This window comes from Uranotaenia lowii, chromosome 3 (assembly GCF_029784155.1).
Source record: "Uranotaenia lowii strain MFRU-FL chromosome 3, ASM2978415v1, whole genome shotgun sequence".
Classification (NCBI taxonomy): Eukaryota; Metazoa; Arthropoda; class Insecta; order Diptera; family Culicidae; genus Uranotaenia; species Uranotaenia lowii.
The window spans coordinates 4,322,336-4,328,960 of NC_073693.1; the positions used below are offsets into that span (position 1 = coordinate 4,322,336).

A 6,625-nucleotide genomic window follows, 5' to 3' on the forward strand; every position below is an offset into this window, starting at 1 on the left:
TTATAGTCATGCAAAATGCTTCTATTTTTGTTCCGACCATTTGTTTTCAGATAATTTTGAAAAAATAAAGCTAATAAAGTTTTTATTTAACATACTGTTTTCGTTTTTGTTGAACAAGGTTGCCGAAATCACAGAAAAATCTATAATTTCACAGAGTTTTGAGCAAATTTTCATCACAGAATCTGTGCCACAGAACACAAAATTTTAATATTTTGGACGTTGTTTTTTAAATTAAATTTTTTATGTCAATATAAATTTTGGTTTATTATCTTTGAATGGGAAAAATATGATAAAATTGGTAATATTAATTGATTTTTCTTAAGTAAAATGTACAAAAGACGCAATTTGACATGACTTTTCAATTAAATTAATGGAAAAAGCATCACAGAAAACCGTCACTAAATGTATGGGTAAAATCATATAAAAAATCAGAATTTTTTTCTTCAAAACACAGAATTTGTTTCGGCAATCTCGGTTATGAATGCTCTGTTAAAACTACAATAAAACACAAACTTAGGAGTTTTCTCCAAGCATTCTTTTGCATGTAATAAAATAGCATTATGAAATAGCAAAAATACATAAAAATCTTTGAAAACTTCACATTACTGGAAGTGGTATAAATATCTTTACAATATGAGTATTGAGTGAAAGGCTTCCACAGCTGTAAATTACTGAAAATCTCATGAAACATCCACAATAGGAGCATACGGTGAAAGCGCTAAACGAGTTGAGTCAAATTTCGCTGTCCGTCGTTACCACTCAACCTGAAAATACTGTAAATGACTGAAAATTGCATAAAACCATTACAATATGGGTATGAATTGAAAAAGATCAACGAGTAGAAGTCGAATTTCGTTGTCTGATGCCATGTAAAATGCCATGTCATTTACAACATTTTAAAATTCAGCGGAAGCCTCCTTCTTGAATTTTAAGATGGTGTCAGATAATGAAATTCGAGTTCAACTCATTGTTTATTCCACGGTTCCTTCGCAACCAATTCATTTTATTTTAAAAAGTGTGTCCTCATTTACTGTACAAGAGATTAAAAACCCAGAAATGAGGACCTCATCCTGAGCGTGTAATTGGTTGGCTTTCGAGAAAAACGTCAAATTTTAGTTTTTTTTATATAGCTCTTATAAAACCATTATAAAACTAGTTAGCCACTTATTTGACCACAAAAAAGCTATTAAGCATTGAATTGACTAACGCCATGTTGGTTGCAAAATCGAAAGGCACAAACTGATGCCAAGTATTTGGAAGTATTTTTTCAGGCCTATTTTCTACCAATTCCATCATGATTGGCCATCAGATTCGACGAGGCGCATTTACTTTAAGATACTATTTCATACACATTTTACCTAAAATCTAGACTGGCAGTAGAAAGGATGCTTTAACCATATTAAAACCTTGTTTTTATTTTTCTTTTGAATTTACCAGATTAAAGTTTACAAAATAGGTCATGATGACGTTTTTAGCTTTATAAGAGTTCTGGTGGTGCATAAAATGCGCTTTAGCTTTTCATGAAAATTGATTCTATAGTCCTAACGAAGTTTTGCTGACCATAATAAAGCAAAATTGTCACTTGCGAAGTGTCTTAAAAATGCTAAAACATCGATATGTGCTGTTTCGGAAAACCGACCGTTTTACCAGTTTGGACTCCCAGAAAGTCGATTTTTGGCCAAAATATTTTCTCCGAGTTAACACCAGATCTCAACGTTTTCGATTTTTTTAGATTTTCTGTGTTCCCCCCTTTGAATGGTTTATTTAGAGTAGAGTGTAAAAAAACCTTGAGCGCCATCCATTACCTCCCTACTGCACGCGTTGTACAACATAGCACATTGTGCAAAATGACAATGTTTATGAACGTATGAAAATATATAACCAAAAAATTGGAAAATGAATTTAATACAGTTTAGTTTCACAATTTTTAGCAGAATAAAAAAAAATGAGATTTTCGCAAAATGAAACTCTATTATAAAAATCTGATATTTTTTGTAATAATACTCCAGACAAGCCCACAATAAAATCTGTTGCGCAATGATGCTACGTAAGTCTTCTCAAGTAATTATACCAGCAGTCAAAAATTTTCGTTAAGAATTTTGACAAATGACTTTTTTTACCAATGAATTCTATTATTCTAATTTAAATAACACGCGTTAACCGATTCTCTTTACAAAAAATCAATAACAGCAGATGTACGCAGCATGTGTAGTGCAACCAAAAATTAGGCTCCAGTATTCGAAAAATGTCTGAATTGTTTGAACAGTTGATTACTGTCATTCCCAGCATCATGGAAAGCCGAATTTCAGTTTTTTTAAATGTTTTGTTGTTATACTTAAAAAAAGAAACTCACAGAGCTGTTGTCGAAGGCTGAATAAATAAGTTCTAGCCTAAACTAGAACCATATTTTAGCCAATACACATCTCCAGAAAATCGATAAATTACATTCAAATCAAGCTTATCGAAGCGTTAAACAGGCAGAACGTTAAAAATGCACAGTTTCTTGGAAAATGGAAAGCCGATTGATTTCAAAGAGTTTTAATTTCTTTGAATTTTTGCCGCCCACTAATATTTGCAATTCGACTCACAACACCAATCCAAGACAAGGCGATCTTGAAAACAATTCTGCACTACAATGTTATTCCATCAAATTCGCATTCATCAATCGCAACATCACGTCACACAGCAGAACACACTTTGAATTGGTACAAGGAAAATCACTTATCACTTCATCTGACACACCGCATCGGAATGGGAGACATCAGCCAGTTTGAAGATGATGATGATAGGTGAAGGACAACAGCAGAAAAAAAACCCAACCCTTCAAATGGACAACCAACTTACCTCCCGGGAAACCGCGCTTCCGGTGCGGACTTTCTTTGATTTGGAGAAACGTTCTGAACTGGATCTGCACAATCAACCCTAAGCTGCTTCGGTATTTCATTCGCCTGATCTGCGACGGTGAGAGGACATTGGCACGAAACTTATTCCCCGTGGGCTCCAATTTTAGTTATTTGCACTGTGGCTCTTCTTCCGGATAGAAATGCACAATTTCTAGTTGAAGTTGAACACTGTAACCGATTTCAAATAGCAGTTGAGTTTGCTGAAAGTGATAATCCAAATCGAAATCAGCTGGAGCTGGAGCACAAATTTTTAACTGAAGCAAAATGTCGTCACACAAAAAAAATATCGAAAACCAAGGAATCGGAAAAGTCCCGCGCGCTTCACGATTGAAAATTCGTACCACAATAAGTGCCACCTCTCGGAATGGGTATTATTTATAAGCGACAAATTTCAATGGCGCGGCGCGGCGTTTCTCCAAATGCCGGCACGACGCCGCACCAAATCTAGGCGGCGAGAAGTCAATCGATATGAAGCCTGATAAAACGCACCATCCGCCAACGACGTCTGTTTGCGCCTGACTTAGCGCCGCGTTATCTGCGATGGGAGGCAGCGACGCGTATTGACAAAAAAAGTGCCTCTATGATTTTCTGATCACCGAGATATCCCCAATCGTTCCTTTGATGGCTGGGCGACGACGCCACCTGCTGCTGATGAACGTCCGACGACGCCTTCCCTCGATATCGACGCAGTTAAAAATTTTAGTACACCAAGAGCAAGAAAAACTTACGATGAGAGTAGCCAAAAGCTGAACATCCCATCTTGGGTCAGTCTCCCATGTTGATCATTCATAAACTCACGTTGCACAACACTCAGCGGAGGCGGCATTTCGTTTATCGGTTTAGTATCTCTCTCAATCTCACGAATCGGAAGGCCCGCTGGAGAAAATCCAGTCTACACCGGAAATAGTCAGGAAACAGAACACTCTCATCATGTACAATTAACCGTCGACGCGTCTGTTTGTAAGGTAGAAGGAACGAATTGAGATATATCATTCTGAGCGAACTGCAGTTGAAGCTGATTTCGCGATTTGAACTCAGATGCTGACGACGTAAGTTTATAATTCCATCCAAGTGACAAAACTGACAAAGTTAACAATTTTTTTCTAATAATTTGAAGTTTAAACATTTTTGATAGTTCCACCACAACAAAAATTTCCATCTTCAAACAAGTCGACTGCAGATTGCAATTTGCAATAAAAAACAAAGTGCACCCATGGGAGCAGGTAGAAAACATCCCGTCTAGCTAGAACCAGGAAATAGGAATTATCCTTTGCCAAGGTTTCTGCCTTCTTTGAATCGTAGTTGATTGAGAACGCAAGCAAAAAGACGACCACGGAAATCAAATGGCTTCAAGGCGAAACCACAAAAGAGTTCTCCAATCAAATACCACATAGAAAGTGCTCCCCGCTAGCACTACATGGATGCATCCGCCCAAGCCCCCGCACACTATTCGGATTCGGATCCTTCGGACCCCTGAAGGAAATGCGAGAAAGACTCCCGGATACGATGAAAATTAAACACATCAAACGGAATTTATGCCTACTCGGCGAAGGGCCACGTGATTCATGACGAAGCCTGTGGAGATCTGAGGATCAATTGGAAGTTTGGTAACTTTTTCGTTTTCTTTTTGACTTTTTGGGCATAAAGTGCATGCTGACTGATTAGTGACGTCAACGAACTTAATCACAGGGTATTTTGATACGTGAAGCAAAATAGAAACACTAAATATTTGTAATTTTCATATTTTATTTTCCAACTTTAGAAATTGAACACAGAATAAGAAACAGTCAGATACATGACAGTTTAGTGACTTTCTCATTTTTGAAAAATGTTTCCATCCCAAAAACAGGTAATCCGAATGAATTCATGTTTTTTATCATTTCAACTTTGAATCTTAACTCCAATAGTTATCCCAAGAGTTAATTGAAGATCTCAAAAATGATTTGAGAAAATTTTTCTCATAGATGAACTGATTTTATAATACGGCAACCCTATCTTCAGTTTAATTCCATAAAACTACAACAAAACATATATTTTTATAAAATCAAAGGCAAGTATGGCAGCATTTTTATTGAAATCATACAATAATATTGCCAAAGAAATTAATATTAGCTCAAAACATCAAAAGGCGTATATGGCATGGATCATCTCAAATCTGGACGCATTTAAACGGGTCTATCTCGGAGCAATGTAATCGAAATATACATGTTTTGAACTCAAAATGCAGGTTTTTTATTGCACTTTAAAGGAAAAATAATAAAATTATTCCGAATACCACTTATCAGAGTTTGGACACTTTGTTCGCTGACCTCAGCGGCCATTTTGTTCCACCATCTCTTCATCTCTGTTGCATCCCGAGTCGACCCACCATTATTCTTTATCTTCTGCTTGACAATTGCCCAATATTTTTCGAAAGGACGCAATTCAGGGCAGTTGGGTGGGTTGATGTCCTTTTTGACAAAATCCATCCCGTTGTCCCGATACCACTGTAGTACCTCTTTGATGTAATGGCAGCTCATCAAACCTGGCCAAAACTTTACTGGTTCTTTGTGAGATCTAATGTACGGAAGAATACGTTTTCTTAGGCACTCCTCCTTGTACATCTTAGAGCCCATGGTCTTGTTTGTCACAAAAACCGGGGTTTTTCGTCCGCAGCTGCAAATGCCTTGCCAGATCAAACACTTTCCTGCCAACTTATCGGCAAAGACGAATTTAAACTTGCCGGGGATATCACCCCGACCAGTGTCTTTATGAAAATTGTAACCAGGAAGCTACCCAAAATCCATCTTCACGTTCGTTTCGTCATCCATGAGGATGCATTCGTCGTACTTCGTTAGAACCTTGTTGTATACCTTCCAGGCACGTCCTTTGGCTTATACATTTTTCTTAAATGCCCGGTTTGGTTGCTTACTGGCCCGGTAAGATCGTATTCCTTCGCGCAGACGAATCTTTCTGACGGTGCACCGGTCGCCGTTGAATTTCTTGGCGTTGTCATAGTTCGACAACCCTGGGTTTGTCTTGATCGTTCTCAACACCTTCAAATGCGGTTTCCGATCCTTTGTTTAACTATGACGCTTGGTATGAACCTGCCGGTCGATAGCCTATGCATATCACGGAAACGTTTGAGAACGCTGCACACGGTCGATTTGAGCATTTTAGAGGAAACATTCAAAACATTTCAGATCCACCGACTAGAAGCGCTATTGTATAATAAACAGTGCGCACAGATTTCAGATGATCCATGCTTTATACTTAGCCCGATAAGATCACCTTAGGCTGGCCTTTGACAAAAATTTGAATAAAATAAAATTCAATTGACTGTTCCACGAAACCCTCATGAGCCCATGATTTTTATATAAATCCGATGCATAAATAATAAACAATAACGCAAAAATAGTAGGTAATTGACTTGGATGGTCACCCTTTTTTTCACTGACCTCAAATATAAAATTTAAAATCAATTGGCAGTCCTGGAAAACATCCGTGTGCAGATTTTGATGAAATCCAATGTATAATACCGTCAATATTGCTAAAGGAGTACAGGGCAGACTCGATTCTACGTACATCTAACTATCCGGTGTCTCGGTTATCCGTGTATTTTAATTCGATTATCCGTTCAATTTTTTTCGTGATTCTTTAACATTTAAAATAGATCAGAAACCGATAATTTATCTCTCGATTTGTAATGAATGATATTGCAACTTATAAAAAAAAATTCAATA

The 6,625-nt window shown here is 37.2% G+C and overlaps 1 protein-coding gene across 1 annotated transcript in view; it reads right to left on the reverse strand.

Annotated features, from left to right (window-relative positions):
• Nucleotides 1-3,341, reverse strand: part of LOC129754950 (sodium-coupled monocarboxylate transporter 1) — a 218,391-nt gene extending 215,050 nt beyond the window's left edge. Inside the window, 1 exon segment of the mRNA XM_055751216.1 lies at nucleotides 2,845-3,341. The gene's annotated coding sequence lies outside the window, so the exon portion shown is untranslated.
• Nucleotides 3,342-6,625: the final 3,284 nt, after the last annotated feature.